This window comes from Oryx dammah, unplaced genomic scaffold (genome assembly GCF_014754425.2).
Source record: "Oryx dammah isolate SB20612 unplaced genomic scaffold, SCBI_Odam_1.1 HiC_scaffold_17, whole genome shotgun sequence".
NCBI classification, from domain to species: domain Eukaryota; kingdom Metazoa; phylum Chordata; class Mammalia; order Artiodactyla; family Bovidae; genus Oryx; species Oryx dammah.
Window position 1 is genome coordinate 61704231 of NW_024070201.1, and position 15589 is coordinate 61719819.

Here is a 15589-nt window from a genome sequence, read left to right on the forward strand (position 1 = left end):
AAATCTTTTCCCAAAGTGACTGTATAATTTTGTATTCCTATCTATGTGAGTTTTAGTTGATCCTCTGCATCTTTACTAGCACTCGATTTTAACTTTTTAAAAATTTAAATTTCAGCTATTCCAATAGTTTTTTAGTGGTACCTCATGATAATTTTGGAGAAGGCAATGGCACCCCACTCCAGTACTCTTGCCTGGAAAATCCCATGGACAGAGGAGCCTGGTAGGCTGCAATCCATGGGGTCACGAAGAGTCAGACACGACTGAGCGACTTCACTTTCACTTTTCATTTTCATGCATTGGAAAAGGAAATGGCAACCCACTCCAGTGTTCTTGCCTGGAGAATTCCAGGGACGGGGGAGCCTGGTGGGGTCGCACGGAGTCGGACACGACTGAAGTGACTTAGCAGCAGCAGCAGCAGCATGATAATTTTAGTTTGAACTTCTCTAATTACTAATGATGTTATTGTTGCATATCTTAACATCTTTTACATGCCATTTATATATCTACTTTGAAGCACTTGGTGAAGTCTTTTGCCTATTTTAAAAAATCAACTGTGTGTTTTAAGTCCTTTATCAGATATGGGTTTTTGCAAATATTTTCTTCCAGTCTGTGTGGTTTTTCTTTTCATTTTATCAACAGTGTTTTCCAAAGAACAGAAGTTTTAAATTTTGAATAGTTCCAGTTTATCAACTTTTAAATTTAAGGTTTGTATTTTTTGTGTGTGCTAGGATAGAAGGATTTGCCTTACCCAAGTTTACAAACTTTCACGATTTCTTCTAGAAGTTTTATAGTTTTCAATCTATGGTCTGTTTCATATTAATTTTTATATATGGTACAAGGAACGAGTTGAGGTTAATGTTTTATTCATATGGATATTTTATTGTTCCAACACCATTTATTGAAAAGATTATCCTTGCTCCATTGAATTGCCTTGGTACCATATGTTGTGGGTTTATTTCTGGATTCTAGTCTGTTCCACTGATTTGTACTTGTCTGTTTATTCCAATACAACACTGTCTTGCTTTCTGTAGCTCAGAGTTTCTTAACCTTGGCACTACTGACATTATGGATTGGATAATTCTTTGCTATGGGGACTGTCCTGTGCAGTGTAGGATATTTGCAGCATTCCTGGTCTCTGATAGCTACCCCCACCCTCCACCTCAGGGTGACAACCAAAATGTCTTCAGTTCAGTTCAGTTGCTTAGTCGTGTCTGATTCTTTGCAACCCCATGAACCGCAACACGCCAGGCCTCCCTGTCCATTACCAACTCTTGGAATCTCCCCAAACTCATGTCCATGAGTCAGTGATGCCATCCAACCATCTCATCCTCTGTCATCCCCTTCTCATCCTGCCTTCAATCTTTCCTAGCATCAGGGTCTTTTCAAATGAGTCAGCTCTTCACATCAGGTGGCCAAAGTGTTGGAGTTTCAGTTTCAACATCAGTCCTTCCAATGAACACCTAGGACTGATCCCCTTTAGGATGGACTGGTTGGATCTCCTTGCAGTCCCAAGGGACTCTCAAGAGTCTTCTCCAACACCACACTTCAAAGGCATCAATTCTTTGGCACTCAGCTTTCTTTATAGTCCAACTCTCACATCCATACGTGACTACTGGAAAAACCATAGCCTTGACTAGACTGACCTTTGTTGAGAAAGTAATGTCTCTGCTTTTTAATATGCTCTCTAGGTTGGTCATAACTTTCCTTCCAAGGAGTAAGCGTCTTTTAATTTCATGGCTGCAGTCACCATCTGCAGTGATTTTGGAGCCCCCCAAAATAAAGTCTGACACTGTTTCCACTGTTTCCCTATCTATCTGCCATGAAGTGATGGCACTGGATGCCATGATCTTCGTTTTCTGAATGTTGAGCTTTAAACCAACTTTTTCACTCTCCTCTTTCACTTTCATCAAGAGGCTCTTTAGTTCTTCTTCACTTTCTGCCATAAGGGTGGTGTTATCTGCATATCTGACGTTATTGATGTTTCTCTCGGCAGTCTTGATTCCAGCTTGTGCTTCCTCCAGCCCAGCATTTCTCATGATGTACTCTGCATATAAGTTAAATAAGCAGGGTGACAATATACAGCCTTGACGTACTCCTTTTCCTATTTGGAACCAGTCTGTTGTACCATGTCCATTTCTAACTGTTGCTTCCTGACCTGCATATAGATTTCTCATAGAGGCAGGTCAGGTGGTCTGGTATTCCCATCTTTTTCAGAATTTTCCACAGTTTATTGTGATCCACACAGTCAAAGGCTTTGGCATAGTCAATAAAGCAGAAATAGATATTTTTCTAGAACTCTCTTGCTTTTTCCATGATCCAGCAGATGTTGGCAATTTGATCTCTGGTTCCTCTACCTTTTCTAAAACCAGCTTGAACATCTGGAAGTTCATGGTTCACATATTGCTGAAGCCTGGCTTGGAGAATTTTGAACCTTTCAGACATTGCTAAATGTCCCCTTCAGGGTAAAATTTCCCCTCATTGAGTTCTACGGCTGAAGCTTTGTGATAAATCTTGAAATCAGGTAGTATGGATTGTCTAACTTTCTTTATTTTCAAAATCTTCTTGGATGTTCTAGGATTTATGCGTTTCCATATAGATTTTAGTATCTTCTTGTCAATCTCCATAAAAAAGAGTTTGTGTGAATTTTGATTGGGATTTCACTGAATCTAGATCAACTGGAGAAGATTGATATCTCAACAATATTGAATTTTTTGATCCATGAATGTCTCCCTCTTTTTATTTAGGTATTCTTTCTTTCATCAGTGTTTTATAGCTTTCAGCATATGCATTTTGTATAGGTATTTCATGTTTTTCAATGCTTTGGTAAATAGTATTTTAAAATTTCTTTGTTAGTATATAGAAATATGATTTTAAAATATTAATCTTGTGGGAATTCCTTGGCAGGCCAGTGATTAGGACTCTGCACTCTCACTACCAAGAGCCTAGGTTCTGTTCCTGGTCAGGGAACTGAGATCCCACAAACCGTGCAGCATGGCCAAAAAAAAAAAAAAAAAAAATCTATATCACGTGATCCTTCTAAACTCACTTTAGTTCTAGTAGCTTTTTACAGACTCTTTGGGATTTTTCTAAATACAAAATCATGTTATCTATGAATAAATAGTCTTATTTCCTTCTATCAAATCTATGTGCCTTTTATTTCTTTTTCTTGCTTTATTGCGCTTGCTAGAATGTCAAGTACATTGTTGAATTGGAATGAGGAGAGTGGACATCCTTGCACTGATCTCAGTCTTGGAGGGAAAACATTCAGTCTTTCACTGCTATGGTATTAACTGTAGTTTGGTTTTCGTTTTTTTGTAGAGGCCTTTTATCAGGTTGAGGAAGCTTACTTCTATTCCTAGTTTGCTATGAATTTTTTTTTATCATGAATGAATGTTAAATTTTGTCAAATTTTTTCTCTCTTATAATCACCACAAAGTTTTTCTTTTTTAGCCTGTTTTTCTTTTTAGTCTGATTTTAAGATATTGAACCAATCTTGCATTCCTGGGATAAACTCCAGCTTAGTCATGATATTTGTTCCAGTTGGGTCTAATTTTCTAATCTTTTCATTAAGAATTGTTAAAGTGTTATGTTCTTGAAGGATATTGGTCTGTAGCTTTGTTTTCCTGAAATGTTTGTCTGGTTTTGGGATAAGGATAATGCTGCTCTGTAAAATAGTAGGAAAGTATTTTCTGTTCTCTTTTATCAAAGTGTTTTTGTAGAATTAGTATTATTTTTCTCTTTAGGCCTATGGTCTTAAAAATGAGAAGATCCCTCAAGGATTTCTTTAGTAAAATAAAAAGGATCAGGTATCTCTAGTATATTTGCTCATTTTCAGGGCTGCCAGTGGACACTTAGACATTAGGACAGAGTTTGGTTTCAGGTCTAGAATGATCTGAGTGGGGGGAAATTGTGTTGAATGAGTTCAGTAAATGGGTCACCTTTAGCTGATTGTTTGCTGTTTATCAAGTCACTTTTGGGGGCCTTAGTTATCCCACCTGTGAACAAAAGCCTCAGGCTCTTCACTTCTTCCTTCATTCCCCTTGCTGTGTGTTTATGAGCCCTAAGCAGATGTTTCTGTGGGTTAGACCAATTCATTTCTTACCTCCTCCTCTTACCTTCTTGCCGCATTAGTGGTAAGCCCAGTCAAGGACTCTCATTCTAAAAAGGGAAGAGATTTCCTATGATTTTCTGTCATGGTTCCAACCTGAAGCCCAGACAAATGTTGGCTTATCTTTAATCTTCATTGGCTTCTAAAAATTGTAAAAGTAACACAGACAGTACTTTATTAAATTCAAGTAATGCACAGTATATGCAGCAAAATGAGAAAGGCCCTGGTGGCTCAATTGCTATTTGCTAGAGTTCTGTTGTTAAGCAAGTATAATAGGTCCTTCCAATCTTTTTTCATACAAAAATTTATATACATATTCTCACGTAATTTTTCTAAGATATAAAGGGGGTAATATTTACCTTTCTTTTTTCATTTACCATTGTATTATTGCCCTCTTTCCATATGAAAGAGTAAATGGTGTCATAAGAGAATTTGAACTTCTCCCTGAAATATAGAAAAGTCTTTATTATAAAAGGTAACACATTTAAAACGATTGAATTCAAACCTACAGAGTTAAAATAACATCCTTAGACCATTCTTCCTCTTTTCTCTATTCTTTGACTTCTTCCCTGGAAAATATTTCCACACATGTTTGAGAAAAATCATGGGCCCTTTTAAACACTAAATAGAACAGGGATAAATGTTGTATATAAACCAACTAATGCAGATGTAAATAGGGCCAAGGAGCTGCCTCAAGCTTTAGCCCAAGGTCATTGCTGTACCTGCCATCTGTCTACTCAGATGAGACTTTGCCTAATGCATCCTAACCACGAGAAGGGAATTTAATTTTGATTTATATATGTTAAATCTATTCTTAGCTTGAAAGAAAACCTCCTGACGTCAGAAACACAGAATGACTTTGGTATTATGCAGTGCCGGTAAATAGGAAGGCCTAGGATATTTCTCACTTTACTCTTTCAATGCGAAATATGGAATTAAGTGCTAGACTGGAACCAGGGCTCCCGGACTGACCCCTCTACTTCTGTCCCTGGTAATAAATGCTGCTCCTCTGTCACTTGTCTTTTATTTACCAAATGTCAAGAGTGAACCAAGGGAGCCTGAAGAAAAATGTGCCTGAGAAGAAAACGTGTTGAAATGAATAGTACAGCTTCTAAGTCCTTATTGAAAAGAGCTGAGCCAAAATATCTCTACACCTACAGATGGCATTATCAATTATGAGTCTTTGTTTTGAAAAGAATAGGAGGACCAGGGTTGTGAGCATTTTTGGAATATAATTAAACTGGATGGAAGTATATTAAAAAATCACTGCCGTAGAGCAATCTTTGGCAGTTTCCTCTTATTATCTTATTAATACTGGAGGTGAACACATGAATCAACCTGATGAATACCAGGGAAACTAAACCAATTTTTTCCAGTGGTATGGAGTATGAGTTCTTGCTCTAGTCCAGCAATATAATGACATTTGAAACGAGGGTTTTCCCACTGTTATGGTTAATGTGATATATTTACTTTTCCCTTTGGGGATACTTGTCCTCAGAGTTTGGTAGAGCACTTCACAATTGTAGAAGTTTTCATAGTCTTGTTTGAATCTCATATCACTCCTAGGAGGGGGTTGAGAAAGTAACTGGCTAAAAGTCACACAGTGGCCCTGGGAGTTTTGCATTATTCTGTGATTCAAGGAACAGATTACCTACTACTCAACTAAAACTAGCTAAAGCAGGGGGCCCCAAGCCACAGGGAAATCTCATGTGACAGATTTGGAATGGCAATGAAATATAATGGGGCCACGTAGACAGTATAACTAATTGATAGAAATCATAACTAACATTTTTGAGCATTTACTCCTGTATCAACTCATTTGATTTTCACAACAGCCCTGTGACATAGGTTCTGTTATGACCCCCAGGTTTCAGGTGTGGGAACCAAGGCAAAGAGCAGTTTAACAGTAATGTATTCAGTTGCCACACAGGTAAGTGTCAAGGCTGGGATTTGAACCCAGGCAGTTTGATTCTATAGCTCTCAGTTCACTTTTTATGGTGCCTTTCTTGATACTGAAAGGCTGAGGTTACTGGATTTGTGTCTCACGGACCAGGGGGTCTCCTGTCTGTCTTTTCCTGCAGGCTGGGTCTGTCCATCTGCCTCTTTCTGTAGACTGGCTTTCTCTGCTTACCTGTAGCTTCTGGGTTCTCCTCTAACAAGGGGGCCTTGTTTGCTGTGGTGCTTACTGCAGCCAGAGTTGGCAGGACTTTTCCATTTATGTGTCTACCCTCCAGTCTCAGTCCTAGTCCTATATTTCCCAAGAGGGAGCATCAGGCTGTCATAGTCTGGCCAAAAAAGTAAGGATTTGACCCCTCATCTGATCAGCAGAGGCTAGAGGTGAAGGAGCACGTGGTTTAAAAATGCCTTCCTAGGCTGACCCCTCCTTCAGCTATAGCCACAGGGAGAGTGCAGTTTTAAATGAGGTGGTATGGATCGGGCAGACTTCCCCAAATGTGTCTCCTCCCTCATCACAGTAAAAACAAGCTCATGTGCTCATTTTGTGAAAAATGATGACGACCAGTAGCCTGATTTATAGACTTGGCCAATTTCCATGGTATAAATACTGTCACCGTGGCTGATTTGAAGCTGCCGATGTGACAGTGGAATTGGGAAGAGACGCACACGTTTGGCTGAGCACCAAGATGATCCTATCCATCTTCCGACTGGATGCAGGGCCACTTACACACCAAGTGCAGGATGTCTCCAAGGAGTCTGAAGTCTAGCCTAACCAAGTAGATGGGCTTGTAATTATGTAAAAGGGAAGAAGAGTTCAAGGAAGAGAGGGTGGAAGTTAGATTTGGCTCACACAGCCTAAAATAGCTTGTTGTCCTAACTGTGCCATCCTACGGGCAGGTGGAAATGCTTTCTAAAAAAAAAAAAAAAAATGCAACTTCCTTTGCCTGTAGTACCTCACTTATGACACGTAATTAACCCTTTCACTGATTTTAAGATGCCAGACCTCATTTTCTTGGAGGGGCATTGGCCTAGTTTTTTTTTTTTTTTTTTTAATGTATTTTACTTTCAGGCTGTGCTGCATCTTCGTTGCTGTGCCTGGGCTTTCTCTAGTTGCAGTGAGTGGGATTGCTCTCTAGTTGTGGTGCTTGGGCTTCATGGTGGTGGCTTCTCATTCTGGAGCGTGGGCTTTAGAGCACAGGCTTAGTTGCCCCACACCATGTGGGATTCTCCTGAACCAGGGATTGACCCTGTGTCCCCTGCATTGGCAGACAAATTCCCAACCACTGGACTACCAAGGAAGTCCCAAGGGGATAGTTTTTCCTTGCTTCTCACAGTCAGCACTTCCTCCTCCTCTGCTGCTGTCATTAAGGAACTCCTTTCTTCCACCTTCCTAACCTAGAGATGCTGGGTCCATGCAGTGGCCTCTTACACATCTTTCTGCTGCACACACACTATTAGTTTTGATTGGAGGCTTTTATTTATGACCAACAGGCCATTTCTCAGGTCATGTAATTATGCTAAAAGCCAAGACCGTCTGGTGACTACAACCTCTGAGAACATGTCAAACGCCATCATGATTTCAGGGCCCGCCCTTGCACGTCTGGAGAGGGGGTTGGGAGCCTTGGCTTCGGTGCCTTACTTACAGTTCCTCCATCCTTCTGCCTGATGCGGCTTTGTTGTTAACCCTAACTGGCTCTCACAAAGGATAGTGGTGACCCTTGGGAAACGAGTGATGGGGTCTGGACAGCATAGATCTCTCCTCAGACATGGAGTTCTAAGTGTCCTACTGATTGATGGAAGGTCAGCATCTTTACCTATAAAAATAGTACAATTAATTTATTCTTTTAATTTCCCTGGGGATGTAGCAAGGGAGAAATTTTACAAATTTCACTTCTTTTATGGCTCATTGGAGGTTTGCCCTAGTTTGTGGGTATGTTGACTTCTGAATAAGAGCACAAACATTTATGAAACAGCTTCTACTTGTTAGTTGCTCGATCAAAAGAGCTTTATAGAATTGAATCCTACAGTGACACTAAGAGATAGTTCCTGTCCATTTTGCTTGGAGGAAACTAAGACTGAGAAGACATTTATGAACCTGACTTGCCTAAGGGCACTGTTGCTTGGAAGTTTTGGGAATGGGATTTAAAACCAGATTTGACTACAATGTCAATATATTTTTAGCTTTACTCTGCAGGCCTCCCCACCACCTCCTGCCCTGCCCCATTTTATTAAATTTGCAAGCATACAAAAGAGTTGAAAGTACTGTACGGTGAACAGCCATGTACCTACCACTTAGATGGTACTATGAACATTTTGCTATATTTGCTTTATCATATATATGTGTTTATTCTATTAGTCCCTCTATCAATTCATCTTATTTCTTGATGTGTTCAAAGTAAGTTGCAGACATTAGTACAGTTCAGCCTAAATGTTTCAGCGTGCATACCAGATTAGAGTTCATGTTTATGGTTTTGTTTTGTTTTTTTTTTTGAGGTAAACTTTACATACAGAGAAATGCAGAAATCCCAAGTCTTGACACATGCACACATCTGTGTAACCTAAATCCGTGTCAAGACATAGAACATGATCATCACCTTAGGAAGTATGTCCCCTCTTGCCCCTCTCCAGACATACCTCTCCAGGCATCATGATTTGATTTTTTGCTTCCCCGATGGCTTGGCTGGTAAAGAATCCACCTGCAGTGTGGGAGACCTGGGTTTGATCCCTGAGTTGGGAAGATCCCCTGGAGAAGGGAAAGGTTACCCACCCCAGTATTCTGGCCTGGAGAATTCCATGGACTGTATAGTCCATGGGGTCACAAAGAGTTGGCCAGGACTGAGTGACTTTCACTTTGACTTTAGTTTCTATATCATGCAGTCTTAAATACTGTTGCCTATCCAACCAACCATTCTGAAGGAGATCAGCCCTGGGATTTCTTTGGAAGGACTGATGCTAAAGCTGAAGCTCTAGTACTTTGGCCACCTCATGCGAAGAGTTGACTCATTGGAAAAGACTCTGATTCTGGGAGGGATTGGGGGCAGGAGGAGAAGGGGACAACAGAGGATGAGATGGCTGGATGGCATCACTGACTTGATGGACGTGAGTCTGAGTGAACTCCGGGAGTTGGTGATGAACAGGGAGGCCTGGCATGGTGTGATTCATGGGGTCGCAAAGAGTCGGACATGACTGAGCGACTGAACTGAGCTGAACTGATTGTTTTCAGATTGACTTTTCCTTGTGTTATTAATTCAAGGCAGTATTTATTGAGGTATGTGGCAGGCACAGTGCTGGGTGCGGGGAGAACAGGAAGGAGGGAAAAGCCATTGGCTCACGTGGAGAGAGACGTTAATTAGCTCATCACAGGAATGAGTATGCCATTACCAGCAGAGGTGAGAGCTGAAGGGGGAGTGCAGGGTGCTGGGGGAGGCGTGGTGAGTGAGGAGGACAATGGTCAGGGAAGACTGGTCCAGTATTCTAGTGTGGCAACAACTGGTTAAGGCTGAGCAGTGGCAGCTCCTTTAGGCAGGGAGGGGGCATCTGTCACAACCCCTACCCGTCCCGCTTCAGTCATGTCTTGGCTGAGACGGATTTACTGTGGTGACAACCTAACCTCCAAGTCTATAATGGCTTAAAGGCCTGGAGTTTTATTTCTCACTCACATAGAGACCAACAAGTGCTCCTAACTGGCCAGGAGCTCGCTACCACGTGGTGATTTCAAGGACCCAGGGTCCTGTCTTTGTAGTCTCTCCACAGTCAATCTGTGGCTTCCAAAGCAGCTGTGCTTATCTGTGTTCAGCAGATAGAAGCAGAAAGAGAGCTGGGAACAGATCTGGAAGGGCTGTGCACCATCCTGCCCACTTTCCATGGATTAGGGCTCAGCAGCTTGGCTGTATCTGCCTGCAGAAAGAAGCCAGGACACATGGGATGAATCCAGAAGAAAAGAGAACAGGGTTGGTGAACAGCCAGCCAGTAATCTGATCCAACACATTTATTTTACCTGCATGGCCTCTTAGGCATTTGAGTGTGCTTAAAACTGATTTAACAGCTATGGGATTTGGAGATAAGGAAACCTGGGTTCAAATCACTGTAACATCAGTTCCAGCAGGACGGGGGCTTAATCTGTTTTGGTCACTGCTGTGTACTCAGTGCCTGGTATACAGTAGGTGTTCAATAAGCTTTTGTTGAGCTTATGTATCGAATTCTCAAAATTCGATAATAAGGAAATCAATAAACATAAAATGGGTAAAAGACCTGAATGTGCGTGTGTGCTGAGTTGCTCAGTTGTGTCCGACTCTGTGCAACCCCATGGACTGTAACCTGCCAGGCTCCTCTGTCGATGGGATTTTCCAGGCAAGAATACTGGAGTGGGTTGCCATTTCCTTCTTCAGGGAGTCTTCCTGACCCAGGGATCGAACCCGTGTCTCCTGAGTCTCCTGAATTGGCAGGCAAATTCCTTACTGCCAAGCTACCTGGGAAGGCTTGAATATTCTTCATCAAAGAATAAATTGAAAGTAAGTACACGAAAAGATGCTCAACATCATTAGTCATTAGGGAAATGTAAATTATTACCACAAGATACCACTTCATACTAAAATAATGAGTAATATTTTGTAAAAATTTAAAATTACCAGTGCCAATTGCTGTTGAGGATTTGGAGCAGTCGAACTCGTATGTTGCTGATCAGAATGAGATGTGTATAGCCATCTAAGAAATGATTTCTTTTCAAGTTAAATATACATTTACTCTGTTACTCAGCAATTCCACTCCCAGGCATTTATCCTAATAATACTGAAATAAATGAAAACTTATGTTTATGTAAAAATATTAATATTTATAACAGAGTTATTCATAATCACTCAAAGTTAGCAACCCAGATGTCCTTCATCATGTAAATCGATAAACAGACTATGATATATCCTTATAGATTAATGGTATATAAGTTTTTTGATAATAAAAAATATACCCCTTTGCAAACAAAACAAACAAAAAACAAATCTTTTTTAATTAGATGAATGAATTCCCCTTCTGTCCTGGGCAATGATAATAGCCACTGTTTACTTAGTGTTTATCATGTACTTCTGGTGGTAGGCTGGGAATTGTCTCAGAAAAAAGGTGCTAAGATTTGGACATGGATGGTGGCCACAGGATTAGAAAGAAGAATAAATGTCTAAATTTCTTTTTCTCTTGTCTCCCACTTTCCGTATTTTTTCTGAAAATATTGGAGCTCCCTTTCATCTATATACTGATGAGGAAATTCAATGTATTTTCTTATTGGCTCACTGCTAGGGTAAAAAAAAAATCAGCTATTTTCAACCTCTGTAGTTTTGGAAGACAGATGGTTGCTCCTTAAAGTGAGATTTTTCCTTCCTGTGTGTAAAACAAATTCTGATTATATTGTACTCATTTGTACTTCAGATGGATAGTGATCAACTGTCTTTTGTTTGTCAAAAAAGTTTGTGTGGTTTTCAAAGTCATCCTGATGTCTTTTTGCAGAATACAGCATGGAGGCCAGAAGCTCTGATAGTTTTCCTATGGTTTGAGTTTTTGATTGTGGCACCTTTAAAGTAATTTTTTGTTGTTATTGTTGTGACTCATTTCTTTGACGGTAGGTAGCCTAATAGAAGGACTAACCTAATCTGTCGGATCATAGACTTTCAAGGGACTTGTGATCTGTGCTGTTACTGTGTACTGTGACTTAGGTCCCAAACTTGGATTAGTAGTCAGGAAGCTCCTAGCCTCGCTAGGAATCGAAAGTTTGGAAGCTAGATGGAGCTCCAGCTACAAGAGCATCTCTGAGGTTAAAGGTTACTTGGATTGGAACTGCAGTGGGGTTTTTTTCCTTTGGTAGTGCTGGCTCTTGGTGGACCAGAGTAGACTCATACTGGTGTGGTGATGCTTGGAAGAAACATCTCAGTTTTATGTTCGTATCGGTCTTGTTGTGGTCAGGAATATACTCAGGGTCGTGCACAGGCACTCAGGTGATGAATGTTTAGTTGTGCACAGGCACTCAGGTGATGGATGTTTAGTTGTGCACAGGCACTCAGGTGACGAATGTTTCCCCCAGTAGTTTAGCCTGGGAGGCATTCTGGAAGGTTACTCTGATTGCACCCCAGGTGGCATCAGAGGTAATGGTGAAGAGCTGGACGTCAGTTAGGGATGCCATCAGGTCTACCCCTGGTGCATCCCCACCCCGTCTCGGTGGTAGAACCGGGAGGGACGAGTAGGTCGCCTGCGTCGGTAAGGGACAGACTAAGTCTAACCAGGGAAGGAAAGCTGTGGTGTAAAGTCTGTCCACACCCCCATCTAGAGCAAGGAGGGATGCCTCCGGTAGAAAGATGGCTCTGGTCGCTATTTTCTCTCTTAGAGATGGGAGCTAACAATTCCAGCCTCACTCCTTTTGAACTGTATCCTGAAAAACTGGGATAGTTTGATCCCAGTTAAAGAAGACATACCTGGTCTTCCTATGTGATACTGCATGGCCACGGTATCCATTGGAGGATGGCGAACGGTGGCCAGTTGGAGGGTCTCTTAAGTATAATTCTGTTTTACAATTAGACTGGTTCTGTAGAAAACAAGGGAAATGGGTAGAAGTAGCATATGTGTGTTTGGAGAAGGCAGTGGCACCCCACTCCAGTACTTTTGCCTGGAAAATCCTATGGATGGAGGAGCCTGGTAGGCTGCAGTCCATGGGGTCGCTAAGAGTCGGACAAGACTAAGCAATTTCACTTTCACTTTTCACTTTCATGCATTGGAGAAGGAAATGGCAACCTACTCCAGTGTTCTTGCCTGGAGAATCCCAGGGACAGGGGAGCCTGGTGGGCTGCCGTCTATGGGGTCGCAAAGAGTCGGACACGACTAAAGCGACTTAGCAGCAGCAGCAGGTTTGAGGCTAACTGGAAGGAATTGATTGTATTTTTTCTTTTTCCATAGGAATACAATACTTTTTCTATATCTTATTACCCCTGGCACTGCATCTTTGCTAGTTACTATGGGACTATACAGGCTGAAGACCTCAGCTAGAGCAATTGAAGGTGGTAACCCAGCATTCTGGGCAGCAGGAGGTGTAACTACCCTTGTGTGAAGAATACCCTATCCTGTGACCATCAGGGCATTAGAAACCCACCATTCCACTCATTGAAGGGAGCTGCCAATGGTCCAGCAGCTGAGCTTCAAGTCTCTGTTTCCCCAGACTCTAGTCTTTTGTCAGAAAACTATCCATAAGAAGATGGGGGGATGAAATAAACAGGGATGTGTAAGTGAGGTCACTCAGTCGTGTCCGACTCTTTGTGACCCCATGGACTGTAGCTTGCCAGGCTCCTCTGTCCATGGGATTTTCCAGGCAAAAGTACTGGAGTGGGTTGCCATTTCCTTCTCCAGAGGATCTTCCCAACCCAGGAATCGAACCTGGGTCTCCCGCATTGTAGGCAGATGCTTTACCATCTGAGCCACCAGGGAAGTCGAGAGGATGGAAGGATGAAATAAACAGAGATGTATAAACATGTAACCAAAAGAAATAGATTGTTGAGATACTGTGTTTACAGTAGGTCCTTATTTGTTATCCATTTCAAATATAGCACTGTATAGCACAGGGAACTCTGCTCAATATTCTATAACAACCTATTGTGAAAAGAATTGGAAAAAAGTAGACACATGTATATGTATAACTGAATCACTTTGTGGTACAACTGAAACTGACACAACATGGTTAATCAATTGTGCTCCAATATATTAGGTTGGTGCAAAAGTAATTGCAGTTTTGCATTGTTGAACTTTGCTGTTTGATATTGGAATATACTCTTAAATAAATGTGTTTATGTTATACATCATTTTATTTTATTTTATTTTCAGGATTAAGCATGTATTTATATACATCATTTTAATGTACATTTCTTGCTTTATGATTTTTTTCTAATGACATTACTTGCTGTTTATTTTATATTTATTTTAGAATATAGAAATGATGTTAGACAAAAAGCAAATTCAAGCAATTTTTTTTTAATTCAAATTCAAAATGGGTTGTAAAGCAGTGGAGACAACTTGCAACATCGACAATGCATTTGGCCCAGGAACTGCTAACGAAAATACAGTGCAGTGGTGGTTCAAGAAGTTTTGCAAAGGAGATGAAAGTCTTGAAGATGAGGATTGCAGTAGGTGGCCATTGGAAGTTGACATTGACTAATTGAGAGCAATCATTGAAGCTGATCCTTTTACAACTACATGAGAAGTTGCTGAAGAACGCAATGTTGATCATTCAATATGGTCATTTGGCATCTGAAGCGAATTGGAAAGGTGAAAAACCTTGATAAGTGGGTGCCTTATGAGCCGACTGAAAATCAAAAAAATTGTTATTCTGGAGTGTCATCTTTTCTTATTCCATGCAACAATGAAATATTTCTTGATTGGATGTGATGTGTGAAGAAAGGTAGATTTTATATGACAACCGGCGGCAACCAGCTCAGTGGTTGGACTGAGAAGAAGCTCCAAAGCACCTCCCAAAGCCAAACTTGCACCAAAAAAGAGGTCATGGTCACTGTTTGGTGGTCTGCTGCCTGTCTAATCCACGACAGCTTTCTGAATCCCAGCAACACCATTACATCTGAGAAGTATGCTCAGCAAATTGATGTAGGGCACTGGAAGGTGCAATGCCTGCAGCTGGCACTGGTCAACAGAAAGGGCCCAGTTCTCCATGGCAACACCCAGCTGCACGTCACACAAACCCAACGCTTCAAAAGTTGAATGAATTGGGCTAAAAAATTTTGCCTCATCCGCCACATTCATCTGACCTCTTGCTAACCAACTACCGCTTCTTCAAGCATTTCAACAACTTTTTGCAGGGAAAATGCTTCCACAACCATCAGAAGGCAGAAGATGCTTTCCAAGAGTTCATCAAATCCAGAAGCATGGATTTTTCCACTACAGGAATAAACAAGCTTATTTCTCATTGGCAAAAAAATGTTGATTGTAATGTTCCTATTTTGGTTAATAAAGATGTATTTGAGCCAAGTTATAATGATTTAAAACTCACAGTCTGAAATTGCAATTATGTTTGCACCAACCTAATAAAAAGTTGAAAAAAAGATACTACATTTACAGAAGTGCTGTGAGAAGAGAAGATTAATGTGAGAGAATTAATGTGGTGGAGTATCTGAGATGGGTTCATCTTATGGAGGATATTGAGTGAATGTTGCAAGGAGGAGTTTTGCTGATTCCTCGTCCCACTGGGCCCCTCAGGTGCGTGAGAGTGAACGAAGGTGACTCAGTTAAATGCATCCATTCTTTTGCTCTCTTTATCATATCAGTATTACGCACTTTCTTTTTTCTTTAGAAAACTTCTAGTAATGAATTAACATTTGTTTTAGGTCTTCTCCCTTTTCCTAAATTTCATCATGATTTCTTTAAAAGTTAAAAAACATTTCCCTCCTATTTAAAAAAATATATTGAAAGGCAATCTTAAAACAAGAAAGGAAAATTTGGAAAGGAGGAGAAATCACTCACAAAGTCTCTCTGTTAATGCCTCAGCCATAT

General features: G+C 40.8%; 1 protein-coding gene and 1 non-coding gene across 2 annotated transcripts in view; one reads left to right on the plus strand and one right to left on the minus strand.

The window, feature by feature from the left end:
• Window positions 1–15589, plus strand: part of KIAA1549L (KIAA1549 like) — a 303264-nt gene that overhangs the window by 7942 nt on the left and 279733 nt on the right. The window lies entirely within an intron of this gene.
• Window positions 13448–13519, minus strand: TRNAC-ACA. The gene has a single exon. It is a non-coding gene; the product is annotated as a tRNA-Cys (tRNA).